This window comes from Microtus ochrogaster, linkage group LG8, assembly GCF_000317375.1.
Source record: "Microtus ochrogaster isolate Prairie Vole_2 linkage group LG8, MicOch1.0, whole genome shotgun sequence".
NCBI classification, from domain to species: domain Eukaryota; kingdom Metazoa; phylum Chordata; class Mammalia; order Rodentia; family Cricetidae; genus Microtus; species Microtus ochrogaster.
Window position 1 is genome coordinate 23,389,612 of NC_022033.1, and position 20,949 is coordinate 23,410,560.

A 20,949-nucleotide genomic window follows, 5' to 3' on the forward strand; every position below is an offset into this window, starting at 1 on the left:
GACAACAGTTTAGAAACTCAATTCCACATATAACAGAAAAGATTGGGTCTCTGCAGCCAGATTCCATTACATTCTAAGATTAGCTCTTCCAATCAATGCCTATATGCCTTCTCTAAGTCTCAGTAATTTATAAAACAAGAGTATCAAGCCGGGCAGTGGTGGTGCACGCCTTTAATCCCAGCACTCGGGAGGCAGAGGCAGGCGGATCTCTGTGAGTTCGAGACCAGCCTGGTCTACAGAGCTTAGTGCCAGGACAGGCTCCAAAACCACAGAGAAACCCTGTCTCGAAAAACCAAAAAAAAAAAAAAAAAGAGTTGAATCACCACATATCTCCCAAGCTGCTATAAAAATGAAATAACTTTATGTATAAGTTAACTTGATTCAGGAAATAACCAGGCCAGCTTAAAGATAAACAATTATATTTGACTTAGGCTGTTTTGCTTTTCCCTTCTGTCTACTTAGGAGGCACAGAGAAATATAATGCCCATATGGTTCTCTTGAATTTAGTACTGGCAAGTTCCAGTTTTTCTTTCTATCCTGAATCTTTAGGTTTTACTAACACCTGTCTGTCTTGGTGGTTTAAAGTTACACAGATTGTGATCTTTCCATTGCTTGTGTGCCAAGCTTATAATTTACTGCCTTACATTTCGCTATTACTTTAAAATGTGAATGGTTCCTTGTAAATAAGGCCTCACAACAGAGGCCTTGAAGCTTGGACACCTGAGTACATTTAAACTCTGCAAAGCATATGGTGCAGACTACAACTGACAGTGCTGCATGGTTCTGTCACCTGTGCCCTGGAATCTAGTTCTTGATGACAAAATACTGCTCTGGGTAGGTCCTGCAGGAGAAAAGGGAGATAAAGATAGGGGAAAGACTTATAGCAGAAATTCCCTAAGGAAAACTCTCCCTTTTGACTTTGGGGAGTAGGGTAGCAAACAAGTCTCATTTTTATGTTTCATTCATGCTACTTAATAATTTGCAAAAGTTATCTGACTTAGACTTCTCATTTGATTCTCTACATTATCATTGAATGGTTGTACACACATATGGCAACATATGCCAGGGGGTTGGGGATTTAGCTTGGTAGTAGAGTGCTCGTCAAGCAAGTGCAATATCCTGGGTTCAGTCCTCAACACACACAAACGCACACAGGCACGCACGCACGCAAATGCAACAGAAAAGCAGGAAGTTACAACAATTTTATAAATTGGGGGATAAAGACTGCTCAAAGACACATATTGAGAGATAAGATTAAAAACTCGGGTATCTCAGGGCAGTGGGGGAGCATGCCTTTAATCCCCAGGATTTGGGAGCCAGAGGCAGGCAGATCTCTTGAGTTTGAAGCCAGTCTGGCCTACAAAACTTGTTCCAGGACAGTCAGGGCTGTTACACAGAAAAACCCTGTCTCCCAACATCAACCCAGCTGTCTAGGTCCCTAACTCCTGTCAGTGCATCTTCTTCTGAGATTCCTTTAGTTCTAGGTATTTTCTTCTTCCAATCACAGTTAGATAAGCCACTGCCTGCTTAAGGTCCTACACACTTTAATCCTCTCATTGATCATATTGCTGGTCACAAGGAACCTTAATTCTTTCCTGTCCCGTTGGGTTTCCTTAAATAACTTGAATTTCTGAAGAGGGCTGTCTCCTTAAAATTTCTTTAAAAAGAAAAAAAAAAAAAAAGAAACTGCAGAATTCCAGGAAAACTAGCAAGCAGCTCATGAAAAAGTGTGTCCCATCATAATGGTATTCTAAGATCAGCTTTATAGGTTCCTAGATTATTTGTACTTCCTGAGCCTCAATTTCTTCATCTATAAAATGGAGTTGTCTATAAAACAAGCATAATAAATTCTCAATGTGGTGATTTCCCTTCCTATCTGAGGTGCCCAATATCCACTTTACACAGCCCTACTGGATCACTTCATCCTTACCACCCATAATCACATTCTGCAGGAGAGAGACTTCCTGATGATAACCTGGGGCTTGGTAGATCAAAGAGATTTAAGTCAAGAAGATCCCCCCACACACACATGGTTGTTAGAATACATCAAAAGAGATCATGAGAAGATAGCTATTGGTTCTAGGTCCTGAGATTTACCCTCCCCCACAGCACTGGCAAAAGCAAGAAGGAGGAAGCGTTTTTTTTTCCTGGCAAATGACCCCAAATATTCTTATGGCAACTCCAAGAAAGTGACCTCAATCCTCCTCCCAGGCCAGCAGGCCACCTAGGCTCATATCCAACCTCTAAAATAATCCAACACCTAGACAAAAATAGTTAATTGTAAGATATCAGTACAAAAGTTGAAAGGAATCCCCAAACCCTATATCTGCCCAAGGTTTCCCAAATCTGCCCAAATATCCTCACTTACCTGTACCAAGAATGAGTTTAACCAGCTATTTTGTCCTTAGGGTTACAGGGTCAGAAGCAACTGTCTCTAGAACCAGGGCTCACCTGTAACAGAGAAAAGAGGTCTGTCAAGGGTCTTAACCCTTACATATTTTGAATCCTGGTTTCTATCATTTCAGACCATGTTGAGTGCTACAAAGAAAATTTAAACAGTGTCATGAAAAAAAAAAAAAGGAGTAAGAACAGAACCTACTTCAGATAAAATGGCCAGGAAAAACCTTTCAAAGGATGTCATGAAAGCAGAGTGGGAAAACCCAAGGACTTTACTTTTTAAAAGAACAGCAATAATGGTCCATTATATAAATCTTATTTTTTTAAGACAGGATCTCATGTAATTCAGGCTGGGCTTCAATTCACTATGCAACCAAAGATGGCCCTCAACTCCTAATCCTCCTACCTCCACTTCCAAATCCTGGTTAGGCATAGACATGCACCACACTGAACCCTGGACTCTGGTGCTGTTGATCTACTGTTTTTGGCTTTTTGGTGTTTTGTTTTTGGTTTCTGGAGCTAGAGTTTCTCTGTGTAACAGTCCTGGTTGTCCTGGAACCCATTGTAGACAACCAGACTGGCCTTGAACTCACAAAGATCCACCTGCCTCTGCCTCCTGAATGCTGGGATTAAAGAAAGAAGCTGCCACCAATGCCTAGTCAGCTATCAGCCTATTGTTACACAGAGTTCACAAAGACACATTACTTTTCTGTAACCACTTTCTTACTTTTCTGTGACAAATACAGACAAAGTCACTTAAGGGAAGGCTCAGTAGTTAAAAGCACTTGCTGCTCTTGCAGAGGACCAGTGTTTAGTTCCAGGCACCCACAAGGCAGTTTACAACCACCTATGACTTCAATTCCAGGTGATCCAACGCCCTCTTCTGGCCTCTGCAGGCCATCAGGCACATATGTGGTACAATACATGCATGCAGACAAAGACATATAAAATAAAAATAAATCTGCTTTTTAAAAGCCAGTTATGGGAAGAAGAATCTACTTTGGCTTTAAGATGGAATACAGGGAGCTGAAGAGATGGCTCAGAGGTTAAGAGCACTTGTTCTTGCAGAGGGCCAAGGTCCAATTCCTAACACCCATATGGTGACACACAACCAACCATACCTCCAGTCTAAAGCCCAGCAGGAACCTGGCACACATATGATACAAAGACATATGAGCAAAACATTCTCACACAGAAAACATTTTTTAAAAAAGCAGATAGACAGATAGATAGACTGAGAGACAGATAAAGGGAAACAGAACAGACAAAATGGTTTAGTAGATAAAGGCACTTTAAGGAGCCTGACCACCTGAGTTTCATCCACAGGAACCAAAAGGCGGAAGAGGAAAACTGACTTACCAAGGTTTGTCCTCTGACCTATATGCACACTCACACATACATAATTAAATTAATAAGTCAATATTAGAAAGAAATAAGGAGAGTTCACATGGAGAGTGAGGGGGGCATAACAGCACACCGTGGCAGGAAGCAGAGGGCAGGAAAAGGGGCTGGGCTATATAACCTCAAGCTCTCCCACAGTAACCTGTTTCCTCTAGGGAGGCTCCAGTTACAAAAGTTGTCTACACCCTTCCAAAACAGCATCACCAGATGTATTTTTGGTCAAATACATGAACTTACAAGGGACATTTCACTTGCAAACAACAACACAACTGGACCACATTTCTTCTTAAACCATTGACTTGTTTAGTGGGGGTGGCGGTATCTTCCACATGAGTATGCTATGGTACATGTGCGGAGGTTGGAAGACAACTTGCAGGAGTCAGTTCTCTCCCTTACCATGTGGGCCCCAGGTATTAAACCCAGGTTGTCATACTTGACAGCAAGTTCTCTTACCAACTGAGTCATCTTACTGCCCACCCCCCACCAACTAAAGACTGATTTTATTTGGGGGCTAGAGAGGTGGCTGAGTGCCTAAGAGTATTTACTTGCTGTTTTTCCAGAGGGACCCATTTGTTTCCTAAAACCTGTATCAGACATAAACACTTGTCAAATGCAGCTCCAAGGCCCTCTTCTGACCTCTGTGGATATACATACCCACACACACACACACACACACACACGACACTCACTCACACAAATATATACCCACAAATAAAAATAAGAAAAATAAATCTTAACACATAAAAATCATAAGGTATTATGATTTATTTTTCTTACTTTTATTTATGTGTTTTATGTGAATGTCAAATGTGTGCAGGTACCCATGGAAGCCAGAAAACATCAAAACCACTAAACCAACAGTTACAGGTAGTTGTAAGTCACTGGATGTGGGTGCTAGGGGCCTTACTGTGCTACTCTGGAAGAACAGCAAGTGTTCTCCATCACTTAATCACTAAGCCATTTCTTCAGCCCCTGAAGACTATATTCTAAAGGTTTAGATTATTAACAAGTAGGTCTGTCCTGAATTATCTGATCAAAGCACCTTATACAGTAATATGGAGACCTTTCTGGAAATTAGCATTTACTGTGTCTTGGATGTGTATTCTACCCGTTTCTGGGAACCATATTACTATGGCCTATTTAACTGCAAGTTAAGACTGAAGAGAATTACTCCTCCCTTAGGCCATGCTATTTATTTTAGAGCATTCCATCTAAAAATAGGGAACAGATTCTACAAAAGTAAAAGGAAACAGGAATATAAGTAGAGACTAAGGGAAAATAAGTTATAAAGTAATATAAAATTATGGAAACACTGGAGCTGGGACAGCAAAAGTAGGATAATCAAGCAAAAGCCCAGCGAGGGAAAAAGGGAAAAGAGGTAGAAGGCTATAAACTTGACAGAAACAATCATTTCTGTATTTGTTAACAAATATTTAAATAACATGTCTTTACAGATCCCTTGGTTGTTTACAATAAATGATTTCCAAAGTCTAAAGGAAGGCTACTTGAAAGAAGGTACTGAATCTATCTTCCTGAGGAAAGGGGACTAAGGAGTAACCAGAGCGAGGGAGAACAGCTCCAAGCTCCCTTCCAGCAATGCTCACCAGTAGAGGGCCTCCTCCAATCCACTTCTGCTATAATCAATACTTCTGAGTTCACAACTGCCCACACACAGGGAATGAAAGATTAAAACAGAGCAATCAGTCATTGTCCATAGACAAGCTGGCATATGGATTTGCTAGTTCTAGTCCAGCTGCCCCAACCTCCCACTTTCAAAGCTGCCCTCAACCCTTTTTCTCTGAGTCCTGCTTTTCTTAGCCTTGCAGTTCTTGTAAGACTCCTCCCATTCACAAAGACACCTAACCTTGACTAGAATAATAAATCCAAATGCTGTATTGCTTCAAGAAGATCTCACAACATAAAAATTCAGTCAGGTAACAAAGTCGTCCAGCAAAATCCTTCCCTATTCCCTAACGAAGATGAGTATCAGAATGCCTGGCAAAACCAGTAACAACATCAGACAATAAGAACATAATATATGCCACAAAGATTGAAATTCAATCCAGGTAGCCTCCAGCCTGCCTGGAGGAATGCCCTAAGAATATAACAGATGTGCAAATTCTTGCCTTTGCATATTCTGGGAACTAAGTAAGAACATTTTTCCTTTCTCAGCTGAAGCTGCCTCCAGTTTTCCCCTCCTCCTTCCCTAAGAACCAATCCTGCAGAAATTATCAAGGGAGGCACAAGTAATTACTGTTTTCTTTTCTCCATGCTAATGAGACAGTTGGATGGTTCCCCTTCCCCCTCTAGAGCTACAAGGAGAATCTCTGGCTTTATAATCAGAAACCAACACACCAAAGCTCAAGCCAGACAGTATTCTGTGCAATTGAGACTATACAGAAGATAGCTTTTCTATCTCTGTGAGATCAGAACTGAAGGACTGTACCACCTAACAAGTGAGGTCATCATGAACCTCCTTATACCCAACCAGCATGCTTTTCACATTATCCAGACTTTGTGATGTAGAACCATGTGGGGTTCCCTCAATGTGGGGGCTGGAACTGTAGGTTTCAAGCTCATGTCAGTTTTGAACCAACAATAACAATGTAATGTAGATGTGAACTCAACCCAAGAAACCAAGGCCTGGGGTGAAAGACCAGGATATGAGACAATGATAATATTATACTCCTCCACCAAATTAACACCAAGGGGGAATAGGATAGTTGCACAAAAATTAAAAATAGAATGTGTAGCTTTTAGTTGGGATTCAGATCATATATATGAAGGGAAGACTATCTTACAGGAAGAAGGAATCCCAGGTATAGTAAGACCCTAAAGTGTCTATACTAGGATCTCAGGCTGCTCGATACCAGATGAAGAAACGGGGGGGGGGGGGGGGATGTGCTTTACTTTTTGAGACTCATTTCTTACCTCTCCCTAGCTACTATAGCTGTATCATTTCAGGCTGGGACTGAGAAATTTAAATTCAGTTATTAAACTAATTATAATTTCTTCCCCTCCCCATAAGGCCTGGGTATCAACCTTTCCTCCCCGTTATCTTATACTAGGCTATCTGTAGGGCAAGATCTCTTTTTTTTTTTTTAGGGGTGCAATGAACTTTATTGATGGTATTCAAGAGAGTAGGGCTCCCTAAGTCCCCTCCTGCTATTCTGGGGGTCTGGGATGGAAACTGTGAGGGAGATGCGCAGTGTTAAGGGTTAGTTAGGACAGGGACTGCTCAGCAGCCGAGGACCTCTCTCTCGCTGTGTCCTTGCTGGGATGGGTGGTCCAGGGCGGGCTTCTTACTCCTTGGAGGCCATGTAGGCCATGAGGTCCACCACTCTGTTGCTGTAGCCGAATTCATTGTCGTACCAGGAAATGAGCTTTACAAAGTTGTCACTGAGAGCAATGCCAGCCCCAGCATCGAAGGTGAAGAGTGGGAGTCACTGTTAAAGTCACAGGAGACGACCTGGTCCTCAGTGTAGCCCAGGATGCCCTTTATTGGGCCCTCTGATGCCTGCTTCACTACCTTCTTGATGTCATCATACTTGGCAGCTTTCTCCAGGTGGCATGTCAGATCCACGACGGACACATTGGGGGTAGGAACGCGGAAGGCCATGCCCGTGAGCTTCCCGTTCAGCTCTGGGATGACTTTGCCCACAGCCTTGGCAGCGCCAGTGGATGCAGGGATGATGTTCTGGGCAGCACCACGGCCATCTCGCCATAGCTTCCCAGAGGGGCCATCCACAGTCTTCTGGGTGGCCGTGATGGCATGGACTGTTGTTGTCATGAGTCCTTCCACGATGCCAAAGCTGTCATGGATGACCTTGGCCAAGGGGGCTAAGCAGTTGGTGGTACAGGAAGCATTGCTGACAATCTTGAGGGAACTGTCATACTTGTCATGGTTCACACCCATCACAAACATGGGGGCATTGGCATAAGGGGCGGAGATGATGACCCTCTTGGCCCCACCCTTCAAGTGGGCCCCAGCCTTCTCCATGGTGGTGAAGACACCGGTAGACTCCACAACATACTCGGCACCGGCATCCTCCCATTTGATGTTGGCGGGATCTCGCTCCTGGAAGATGGTGATGGCCTTCCCGTTGATGACAAGCTTCCCATTCTCAGCCTTAACTGTGCCTTTGAACTTGCCATGGGTGGAGTTATACTGAAACATGTAGACCATGTAGTTGAGGTCGATGAAAGGGTCATTGATGGCAACAACGTCCACTTTGCCAGAAGTGAAGGCAGCCCTGGTAACCAAGCGTCCAATACGGCCAAATCCGTTCACTCCGACCTTCACCATTGTGTCTCTGGAACGAGGCTGGCACTGCACGAAAAGAAGCGGCTGTCTCTAGAACAGGGAGGAGCAGAGAGCCTGTAGGGCAAGATCTTGCGGAGCTCTAGCAACCATTCGGGACAATCAGCTGACCATCAATCAGGCTTTACTACTTAAATAGGCTCAGGTCCATTTGAAAGCCCCCACCTTTGTCAACTGCCTTGAACTTAGATCCTTCCTAATAAGACAAAAGCACATCTCAACTCCAGGCCAGCCTTGCCCAATAGCCAGTCTCCAAAGGCTATTTATTTGCTACCATTTCCATTGAGTTCATTCTTTTTCCAAGCTCCTATAAGAAAAGGTAGCAAAGTACAGTTGAAGTACCAAGAAAATAGATCTCACTTTGACCCCTGACTGGAGCACCCAAACTGGTGACAGTGCTTGGATCACTCCTGTTTTCTTGTCTATTTCCTCCACCACTTCCCTACTCTCAATGACTCAATCAATGAAAAACACTGTCTACAGCAAATGATAGACTATAAAATGAAGCTCTGTGCGTGTACATGTACATGTGTGTATGTGTGTGTACACAAGGAGGAAGAGGAATACATAATTTGCCCAATTCTGTACCTGGTTGTTCTTCCTGTATCTCGGATTTTCAAGGCCAAGTGTCTGCCTACGCTGAACTAAACTGCCCACTCTGGAAACATGTTTTGCTGAAACTCTTGCAACAGCTGGATCTGACTCCCAGGGTTGGTTCCACTCCAAGTAACTTAGTTCTGCCAATTCCTAGACTCTTGCTATTAAGAGCAGCTACAGACTGCTAGTCTTCAGTTAAAGGTGGTGAATATCTTAAGCACACGAAGGTGCATGCATAAACTCATACTCAACATTGAAAGAGAGGGGAACTTCAGGAAAAGGTTAAAAAAGAAAAAGGATGTGCTCTTTGACACTGATTCCTTGAAGAAAAATCCCAGATCTCCAAAGGGATCTGTACTGTAACTTAAAAGAACCAAAGATATCCACCAAGATGGACTGTATCCTAAAACCATGAGCCTCTTCTTCCTGAAGTTACTTGTCAGCTACTAGCTGATTAAACTAACAGAGTAAAAAAGAAAAAATGGTGGGACGTGAGGCAAAGTCTCAGCAGTTAAGAGATCTTCCGGAGGACCAGAATTATAATTCTCAACACCCACAATGGGCAGCTCACAGTCACCTATATATAACCTCAACTCCAGGAGATTCAACACCCTCTTCTAGCCTCTGCAGGTACCCACGTGCATATGTGCATATACACATAATACATATATACATAAGTAAAAATAAATAATCCTTTTTAAAAACCAAATGGAATCACTGCTGCATTAAACCTGACCCACGTGGTTTGCAGGATTTGGAAGAGATTTGCAGGAGCTATACAAGAAAAGAACTGAAGACTAGAAAAGAACTAGAATGATATAAGCAGAGCTTAATGGGTCATTGTGGAAGGTTATTCTAAAGGACCTCCAAGAGTGGAAAGAAAACACAAATGCAGCCGGGCGGTGGTGGCGCACGCCTTTAATCCCAGCACTCGGGAGGCAGAGGCAGGCGGATCTCTGTGAGTTCGAGACCAGCCTGGTCTACAGAGCTAGTTCCAGGAAAGGCTCCAAAGCCACAGAGAAACCCTGTCTCGAAAAACCAAAAAAAAAAAAAAAACACAAATGCAAATAGTAAAGACAAGAGAAAGGCCTGGTCAAATGGCTCAGTAGGCAAGACATTTGCCACACAAGCCTGATAACTCAAGATTCAATCCCCAGAACCAACATAAAAGTGGAATTAGGAATCAACTCCACAAAGCTGCCTCTGACCTCCACACTTGCACTAAAGGCACTGTATGCCCTGCCCCCCCCATTCTTCGATATATATTTGTTTTAAAGAATTTATTTTGGCTCAAAGTTTCAGGGTAGACACTACAGCAAGAGCATGAGGCAACTGGGCACACTATAACCATAATTAGCAGGTGGGGCTGAGACTAATACTGATGCTTAGTTTACTTTTTCCTTCTTATTCAGTCTGGGACCCTCAGCCTATAAGATGATGCTATCCACATGCTGTTAAGTCTTTCCGAAAACGCCTTCATAAATATACCCAGAGGTATGCTCCCATGGCGATTCTAAATCCCAAACTGACAATGAAGATTAGCTACCTCTATAGGAATGGACTAGAAACCATTAATGTTTCAACTGTGGTAAAACATCTGGCTACATATTGTCTATGTCCTAAAAAACATGAATATGGTGAATAATTTAAATAATAAACTAATGTGGTAGAAGAAATCTCATGACAGTATAACACTCAGGTTGTGGTATGGTTACTGCTTGTTGCATTTACCTAGGTTTACAGCAAGAGAAAGCAAGAAGTAAAGCAAAAAGATGGAAAATAAGAAAAGAAGCTTGAATCTGGTTAAAGTTGAGAAGAGGGTTATGTGGACAAAGTAGCTGTCAGTTGTTGAAAATATTAGCACTGTTAAAGAGAAACCTCATGTTCTGCACTGGGACAATAAGAAAGATGGCATGAGTGCAGGACTCAGTCTATTGACAACGCTGGGCAATCCTGCCCAAGTGTCACTTAGGGAAGCGTTTTCTGCCCATCAAGAACAGAAGCAGCAGTTATAACCCAAGAGGACCATACTATATCTCAAGCTGGAAGAACCTGGTGTCACCCACTGGTGCTGGTTTACTAATATGCAAAGTACAAATTCAAATCAGTTAAAGCACAGGTCATAATCCCAGCACTAAACAGAGGTTGTAAGGTTTGTTGTTTGCCCCACTGGGTTTTCAGTCTTACTTCTAGCCCATCACTGTTTACTATCCTCTCAACCTACACTTTTAGAAGGTAAATGTTTCCTTTGTGCCACTGTATATATTGGAAATATGTAACTTTGTTTTTTAATATTTACAAGGGCTCACAGGTAAGAGTGTGTCTCATGGCTCAGGTGAGAATTTGGACTTACAAGGACTTTTAAAGATATACAGAATATATTTCTCATTTTTAAATGTTAAAAAAAAAAAATCACACTGATCCACCCCATCTGATGGTACTGTGGTACCTTCAGAAGGTGAAGCCTAGCTGGAAGAGGTGAAGCTTTCTAGAAGAGGGTCATTGTGATGTGAACCCTAAGGCTTCATCTGGTTACTTACACTCTTATTGCTCTGCTGAGAGGCACTTCCACCTTGCCATTCCATGATGGGACTGTACCTTGAAATGTTAAGCAAAATAAACTCTTCCTCTAACTTCCTTTGGTTGTTGCTGTGATAAACACTCTGACTAAAGCAACACAGAAGAGGAAAGGATTTATTTGGTTATACTTTCAGGTCACAATCCATCCCTGAACGCTGCTTGCTGGCTCTCACTCTGGATCATGTTTAACTAGCTTTCTTACACAGCCCAAGACCACCTGTCTAGTGGCAGTGCTGCTCTTGGTGGGCTGATCCCTCCTGCATCAATTAATAAGATGATCTACCACAAGCATAACCACAAACCAATCTGATGTAGACAATTCTTCAACTGAAGTTCTCCAGTCATATGACTGACTACAGACTGCATTGACAACTGATGCTAACAATACAAATGTCAATTAGTGCTTATGCTAGTTTCTGGCTAGGGATAAATTCAGCCTTTGGTTTTTGGCAGTTGAAGGATAGAAACAAATTCAATCTGGCTACAACAAATGTCAGCAGTAATGAAGAAAAAGGGTACATGGTATTTTGAAATTACTATGAGCTCTTCCCCCACACCTCCAGACACTTTCATTCACCAAATCCTCTGAGCAACTTCTTTTTGAGAAACGGTCTCACTATGTATCCCTGGCAGGCCTTGAACTCAGAGCGGTCCACCTGCCTCTGCCTCCCAACTGCTGGGATTAAATGTTACACCACACCCACCATCCCTGACCTAACTATTTTCTATGACATTTGTTTTTCCAACTGGAGGATTTACAAAATTCCATAAGGAAGAATCAAACTGGTGAGGCTTTTCTATATCCTACTTACTACATTATACTCATCTGAGCCTCTAAGTAGTTAGATGACCGGGACAAGGTTATACAGCTAATAAAAGTACATTAGTAGGTGCCCACATATCAAATGCCTTTTTCTGACTACGTTGATAATGTTTCAACAAAGTTGGTTTTTACAAACTTCAGAGGCAGATAGGACAAGTGTTATCTGTTAAATCACATTGTTTATTTTAATATTACCAACCTATTTCAGGCTTAGTTCTAACATTTATCTTCTCTCAGAAATCCTATATAATTAACTAACTCAGATATCAGCCAATCTTTTCTGTGTAGGGCTGGACGGCTAAACTGTTGGGCTCCGTGGGCCACAACAGCAGTTTCTGTAGTATTCAACACATCACTACAATGCAAAATCAGTTGTAGGTGAACACATAAGTTCTGTGGGTCTGTGGCTGTATACCAGCCTGTAACATAATTTACTGACACTTGTTCTAACTAACCTACTTGTCTCCAATCACTTCTGCCTGAGAATATGCCATATACACTGCTATCTCAGCTCTGTAGCTTCTCAATAAATTCAATTCTCCTTGCCTACTGGGTGAAGTTTAAATTCTACCCTCATCGACCATATCCTTTCCCCGTTCACTACTCACATCACACCAGACTGCTATCTCCTGACAACACCTAACTTGGCCAAGCTATTTTCTAAGACCTGCAGTGCTTTTCTCCATTCCTCTGTTATTCTCCATTTAAGGACAGGCTCAATGAAAACGGCTCTGGTGAGTCTTTGTGGATGATCGGTGGAAAAAAGGAATCCTTTCTCACTTTCCTGACCATCTTCTCCAAGTAAATCTGTCTAGCAGGTATCACCTACATGTTGAGTGTTACAAACAACTTCACATGCCTACATGTCTTAATTTACTAGGCACTCTTGAAAGCAGAACCTGTATCTGAAGTATCTATATACTCATTTCCGTATGTCATACATATAAGACACTCAAACTTTCTAACATTGAGTAAGGTTTATTCTGCCCTGTACAATTTGTCATATACGAATAACTGTCACTGCCTCATCTTGGGAGCAGGGACTGTGTCTTACTCAATTACATCTTTACCTATTAGCATAAAACATAGCAGTCAGTGTCAGGTGACTTACAAGGCTTCTCTGATTCTAGCAGAATTTCTGACTCAGTAGTATCAACTGATTTTTCAGTTTCATGGCCTTGGACCTAGCCCTCACCCCAAGATCTTTTTTGAGGCTAGTCAGGTAACTAGTTAAGACTAGGCATCCATCAACATTGTACAAAGCTAGAGGAATTGGAGATCTATGAAAAGACTTCTGTTTTCAGACTTCCTTGTTCCTAAACTCAAATTGTTAATGTTTTTGTTTGCTAGCTTTTTGAAGGCTAGTCTTGACTAGTCTTGAATTCCTGGTGATCCTCTCGCCATCAGCCTCCTGCGTGCAAGGATGACAGGTGCTCACTGCCACAGATGTTTAAACAATGTCCTCAATACTAGTCTTAAACTTACCCAAGAACAAGGTCTAGCCCTAGATCAACAGTCCTCTAACCAGTGTCATTTCCTTGATCTTCAGAGCAGAGAATTTCATTCAAAAGCCCAATTTCAACTAAAGGAAAAAAAAATAGATGTATGTGGTAACAACCATCTTGATGGCACCTCCAAGGCGCACCTCTACAGAGCCCACCACTACAGCTCCCCTAGCTTGGTAAATCTGTGGGAGCAAAGACCAAGCAGCTGAGAAGAAAATAAAAGAATTTTTCTCAGAAAAGAAACCCATTTCACCCGGGTAAACGAGCCTGTCACCGCCTGGGGGACTTACTATAGCTGCCATTTCAGGATTACGGCTGTCAAGTTCTAATTAGGGTAATTAGAGTTAAAAATGTAATTTCATTTCAGAGGTATTTTGAACAGATTCCATTAATTTCTTTTTTAAAAAGCACACAGAGAGGAGGGGCAGACTATATGGAGCTAATGGGATTTTGCCAGAAAAACCAACCAATTTGCCCAGGCCAGAATTTTCAAATCACTGCCAAGAATTCAGTACCTCTGGCAGGCTTGGTACAAAAGACTGCTGGTTTTCAGCTTTTCTCCCTCCTTCCTTCTACAGGATTCTAGAAATTTCGATGGTACCTGCTAATAAATCTGTTACTCCACCTGAAGCCAGACATCACTGCCATCCAATGGCTACAGCTGAAATGTGGCAAAGGGCAAGGACTCTAATGTCCACTCCTTTACCCTGTGTTCTTGAACAAAACTATGCTTTTGTTTGTGCTGGTCCCTTCCCTACCTTAACTCTTACTTTTCCTTCAAACCACAAGTAAAGCCTGGCATGGTAGCACACACCTTTAAATCCCAACACTAAGGAGGCAGAGGCAAGCAGATCTCTGTGAGTTCAAGGCCTGCCTGGTCTACATGGAGCATTCCAAAAAGAAAAAAAGGAAGAGAGAGAGAAAACAAAGAAACAAGAAACAAAAACAAAACAAAAAAATAGGTATGGAGAGATGTTTCATCAGTTAAGAGCACTAGCTGCTCCTCCTGAGAATCTAAGTTCAAATCCCAGCACTCACATGGCAGCTCAAAACTATTTCTAACTCCAGTTCCACGGGATCTGATTCCCTCACATGGACACACATGCAAAACGCCAATGCACATAAAATAAAAATAAATCCTAAAACAAAATAAAAAAGAAACAGGTAAGACCCAAGTGTGGTGGCATATACTTGTCATCCCAGCACTTGGGAGGTAAGATAGGAGGCCAGCCTGGACTACATGAAATTCCATCTCAAACAAAAGCACAAATCATTTATGTTCCCCAGGAAATCCCATTATCCTTATACATGATCCTATTAAGGGACACATACCATCTACTATGGTTTGTATCCTTCCCTAAATGATGCTGGATTATGAAGTTATCTAGGAATTTTTAGCACTAGCCAAAGTCCTAATGCGTAAGACAACACTCATCAAATACTTGTTTTCAGACCATCAATAGGAGGAATTGGGTCTAGCACAACACAGGTAACAGAACATGCTAAGTCTTCAGGCTCTCAAAGCCTAGAAATATCCTTTACAATTTGGCATCACTCTGAAAGACCGTCCATTGATCCCAAATAATGACTGATCACTCCATTAGAGCCTGCTCATTCCTTAGACCTTGAAAAGTAGTTAAGAAAGCATAAATGCAAGCAGAGCTCTCCCTAATAACTATTATTACCACTGGCTTTAAAAGAAATTTCCTCCAGTCTTTAAAGGGTTACAAGGACAGGACCTGATCTTCAATAGAATATATATATGAAGGTAAAGGCAGGCCCTGGTTTAAAAAAAAAAATTTAGCAGCTGGAATTACAGTTGTCTCAAATGTTATTAGACATCACAGACAAGTGCTATGTAACAAGGAACAGTCAAGTCTTTTTGCTTTGACTTCTATAAGCTTCCATTTCCTTTTCTAACCTACTCTGGTAAATTGGAAGAAATAACCATGCAAAAGAGCTTACCCTACCTACTATATAACATTTATTAAGTATTAAATAAGTGACTTCCATTTCAGAGAGAGTCGATAACCAGGCACTATCATGATTTTATAAGGTGATGAAAAAAATAACAAAGAAGGATACAAGTTCACCAACCTTTTCACAATCTGTTCAGGGCAGCACTGCCTGCTACTGATCCCAGGAGAGGACTACACTTTCCGAACAATGGTGCTAACAATTATAACCAGATCCATTTCATAGTAATCAAGAGTCTCCCAGGTCTGGCTTCAAGCCCATCTAGATCCATTTCTAATTAGGAACCACTGTAACACTTCTGACAGATCAGGCTCTAGACAGCCTCTACTGAATGTCCTGAAATGCCCTGCCCATAGCAGACTCTTGTGAGGTAGAAGACTCTAGACTACTTTAGTAAGCGTATAAAACAAAAATCTGAACTAAATTCCCCATAAAGCAGTCAGATGTGGTGGCATATGCATTTAATTCCAGCACTTGGGAAGCACAGTCATGTGACTTCAAGGCCAACCTTATCTACGTAGTGCAGCGGTGCTCTTTAATATCTCATGTTGTGGTGACCCCAACCATAAAAGTGTATTTGTTGTGCAGCGGTGCTCTTTAATATCTCATGTTGTGGTGACCCCAACCATAAAAGTGTATTTGTTGCTACTTTGTAACTGTAATTTCACTAATTATAAATGCAAATCTATGATATGCAGCTATCTGATATGACACCCTTCATGAAGGGGATTTCCAAAGGGGTCCCAACCCACAGGTGAAGAACTGCTGCTCGAATCCAGCCTTCCTTCTCCTCCACCCTATTTCTAAAAGATCTGTCACAAATGACTCAGCTGACAAACAGTACACTAACTAAGCTGTCAGCAGGCATTTCTTTTAGAAACTAGTTTTGAAATTAACATGTCTGCTTGGTCCAGGCCAGTGAAGGATACAATGTGAGATACTGTTTCAGGGGAAAAATAATTTTAAATTTTAAAGCCTGCTAGGAAGACAGGCAAACTCAAGGAAGAGAATAGTTGCACCTCAGTGTAAAGAGCATATAAAACATTACTGCATTAAGTGTGGGGCTTGGGCTCAAGTGTCAGTATATGTGCAAGAGGGGAGGATAGCCTGCAAGAAGAGGGTGATGCTCAATATAACAATTTGTCCTACCTATCACGATGTGGGATTCCCCACTGTATGCTGTGATCACCATTAATTAATAAAGAAACTGCCTTAGACCTATAGCAGGGCAGAACAGAGCTAGGCAAGAAAAACTGAAAGCTGGAGAAAGAAGGCGGAGTTAGCGAGATGACATTGTAGCCCCCTGCCAGGAACAGATGAGCCAGAACCTTGCCAGTAAGCCACAGCCACGTGGCAATACACAGATTAATAGAAATGGATTAAATTAAGATTTAAGAGCTAGCCAATAAAAAATTAGAGCTAGCCGGGCGGTGGTGGCGCACGCCTTTAATCCCAGCACTCGGGAGGCAGAGGCAGGCGGATCTCTGGGAGTTCGAGCTGGTCTACAGAGCTAGTTCCGGGATGGGCACCAAAGCTACAGAGAAACCCTGTCTCGAAAAACAAAAACAAAAAAAAAAAATTAGAGCTAATAGGCCAATCAGTAATTTAAATAATATAGTTTCTGTGTGATTATTTCCGGTCTGAGCGGCCGGGAACAAACAAGTGGCCTCCTACTACACTATCAAGTCTCTTAGCTTCATTCTTTCTGTAGTAAAACTCATTCAAAACCAAAAAGAAAAACATTTTAAGTGGCTTTTTCAGCCCCAGCTCCCAATAAGAAACATCATGCTGATAGCAGAGACAGCCGGCTCAGAAGCCTTGACTAGGTTAAACAGGAAACAAACAGAATTAGAACGCTAGTGACTGACACCTGTCCTAGTTAACTCAATGAGAACCAAATACATCTACATAGGCCTAGCTCTTAGCTGTATCTTTTCTATTCAATTTTAACACTTCTATGGGGAAAATAGAGACAAATTGAGTATGGCTTTGTCTCCAGTTTGGGCCAAAACTGTAAGTTTTTTCTCTTTTATATATTTTATATAATTTTTCTCTTTGTTGGTTTTTTTATTTACCAGGTTTCCCAAGCTATACTTATGGTTACAGAAAACACACTCAGACAGACACACACACGTTTATAAAACAGAATCTACCTCTTAGGGCTGAGGCAGAACTAAAAAGATTTTAAAGGGCTTAACACATAGCTTTGAGTAGCAGCTCTACTAACAAATACATGATACTAAGTATGGCATAATTACAAAACGGGCACATAATTTATTATAGCTATTAATATGAAGGCAGATTCAGAACTCAGGTCAGAATTTTGTTTGTTTGTTTTTCGAGACAGAGATTCTCTGTGTAGCTTTGAAGCCTATCCTGGAACTCACTCTGTAGACCAGGTTGACCTCAAACTCACAGATATCCACTTGCCTCTGCTGGAATTAAAGGTGGGCACCACCATTGCCCGACTTAAAAACAAAACAAACAGATTTTTTTAAACAAATATTCAAATTGCCCAGGAACCTAATAGCCCTTTGGTTAGTATCTCTAGAAGCTCCAACAGCCCCAGACTTTAACAATGTCCTACACACACAGAATAGAGAGCTTACTGACTAAAGTTTAACATTAGGGATCAGCCAGGATCATCTATTTCCCCCAACCAGGTAATTTAAGGTACATTTTCTAATATTTGCTCATAGAATAAAGAAGAAAAGCTCTAAGACATGATCTATGTTCATGCCAACCTTCAAAGTGATTTGGTAAAACTACAGAAAATAAACACCCAGCAAGGTTCCACTGGCAGAATAAAAGCTAACAAAGAAATGGTTATTTTTCCCTGAGCAAATTACACAAGTAATAGGTGAGATCTTTAGATCTCAGTGTTTCCTTTCCTCCTCCTCCTGCACTTTAAAAGAAAATGAACCCTCTACATACATAGAAAAAGGAATCCTAACTGAGAAAAAAGACACACAGACTGACCTACAGGCAAGTCTGTAGGGCACTCATTACCTTGATTAATTACTAGTGTGGGAGGGGGGGCCAGGTCACTGAAAATGATACCACTCTGTGCAGGTGGTGCTAAACACATATATAAATGCAGACGTGGGGCTGGAGAGATAGCTCAGCAGTTAAAAGCACTTGTTACTCTTTGCAGAGGATCTGGGTTCAGTTTCTAGCACCCAGTCCACAACCATCTGTATCTCCAGATCCAGGGGAGTCTTCACTCTTCAGATCTCCGTGCACCCACAGTTCACACACATACACACACACACCAGCAAAACAGTCACACTCACAAAATTTCATATGTGTGTGTGTGTGTGTGTGTATGTATTTGATTTTTTTTGAGATAGAGTTTCTCTTTGTGTAGCCCTAACTCTCCTGAAACTAAAAAACAGAAAAGAAAGGGTGCTGAGCAGGCTGAAGAGATGGCTCAGTGGTTAAGAGCACTGACTGCTCTTCCAGAGGCCCTAGGTTCAGTCCCCAGCACCCACATGGCAGCTAACAATTGTCTGTAACTCCAAGATCTGACACACTCACAGACAAACATGCAGACAAAACACCACGGCACATAAAATAAAAATAAATAATTTTTAGAAAAGGGGGGGTGAGCAAGCCAGTAAGTTTCTCTATGGCCTCTATATCACTTCCTACCTTCAGGTTTATGCCTGACTGAGGGAGGAAAAGATTTACTTTAACTGAGAAAAAGTATTTGGATGTTGCTTCTGGGTAGAGTCTGGGGAATATAGTCCAGAAGCAGAAATACTGGCATTTAATCATTTGTAAGCAAAGTCGGACAGAATATTAGAAACAAGGAGCATCTCAAACAACTGTCACTATCCTTATACTACAAGACCAACCCAGCTCAGATATTCCAGTGATTTCTCCTAATCTTAGAAACTGGCTCAGATAACTCTTGCTCATCACTACAGCCCAAAAACTTTGCCTTCCTATGGAAACCTCTGACAAATGACTCATGGACTCTTCACATTAAAACCTGTCTCACCGCCGGGCGATGGTGGCGCACGCCTTTAATCCCAGCACTCGGGAGGCAGAGCTAGTTCCAGGACAGGCTCCAAAGCCACAGAGAAACCCTGTCTCGAAAAACCAAAAAAAAAAAAAAAAAAAAAAAAAAAAAAAAAAAACACTGTCTCACCATTTTACTTTGTGTACTTTTAGTAACATTATCAAATTTCCCCCATATACAGTAAGGAAAGCAAGATATAGAATATTAACCCCACCTTATAAGAAAATTGAGTTCAGTAAGAAAAAATGATTTCTCCAGTTTACCTTATTAGTGCCATATAAGAACAGACCTTCCGGTTCCAAGTTTAGTTGTCCAAGACACTACCTCATAATCAGCTTTTTAATCTCCCCCACAGAGAATATAAACTCACTGAAGACCAGAGTGCCTCAGTTGTCACCAGTTTGGCCCACTACCTTCAACATTATCCATAACCTTTAAGAGTTGACAAAGGCATACTTCTTAATCTTTTTGAAAAATATATTTTCAAGATTTACTGTTTTAATTACTTATTTTATTTTATGTGTATGAATATTCTGCTTGCATGTTTGTGTGTCACTTTCACGCCTGGTGCTCAGAGACCAGAAGAGGGCACCGAATCTCCTAGAATTGGGTTTACAGACAGCTGTGAACCACATGTGGATGGTGGGAATCAAACCCGCTTCTAGCAGAACAAATTTTCTTAACCACTGAGCCATCTGGGGGGGGGGGGCGCAGAGACAGACAAAGAAGAGAGGAAGAGTATGAGCAAGAGGGAGGGAGGGAGAGGGAGAGGGAAGAAGACGGAGAGGGAAAGAGAGATGGGGAGAGGGAGAAAGGGAGAGGAGGTAAAGAGGGAGGGGAGGGAAGGAGGGAGGGAAAGATATTCTAGAAGCTAGTTCTGTCCTTAAACCTTTACATGGGTAGCAATGGAATTTAGGATGCCAGGCTTGTACAGCTACCTACTGAATCATCTCAAGAAACCACTTATCCCTTTAGAACCTTCAGACAATGCTAAATTGTTAGAAGAAATCATGACCACAATATACTATCCTAAGTAACTTTTCTTTCTGAAGAGAAAGGAGTCCTTCAAGAGGAGGGGAATCAGCTAGGCGGTGGTGGCGGACGCCTTTAATCCCAGCACTTGGGAGGCAGAGGGAGGTGGATCTCTGAGAGTTCAAGGCCAGCCTAGTCTACAAGAGCTAGTTCCAGGAAAGGCTCAAAAAAGATAAGGGGAACCTTCATGCTCCCGCCATTCATTTTCTAAGACTCCATGTAGCAAAGAAGGCAGTCACAGTGATGAGCTTTGAGAATCCCAAATAGTAGGCGACAAATTGATCAAATTCCA

At 41.8% G+C, this 20,949-nt stretch overlaps 1 protein-coding gene and 1 pseudogene across 2 annotated transcripts in view; both read right to left on the reverse strand.

Annotated features, from left to right (window-relative positions):
• Raly (RALY heterogeneous nuclear ribonucleoprotein) overlaps positions 1-20,949 on the reverse strand; it is a 75,735-nt gene that overhangs the window by 45,718 nt on the left and 9,068 nt on the right. For both annotated transcript variants that reach the window (XM_005363092.3, XM_005363093.3), the window contains exon 2: positions 2,369-2,451. The gene's annotated coding sequence lies outside the window, so the exon portion shown is untranslated. The remainder of the gene's footprint in view (positions 1-2,368; positions 2,452-20,949) is intronic.
• On the reverse strand, positions 6,985-8,137 carry LOC101979133 (annotated as a pseudogene).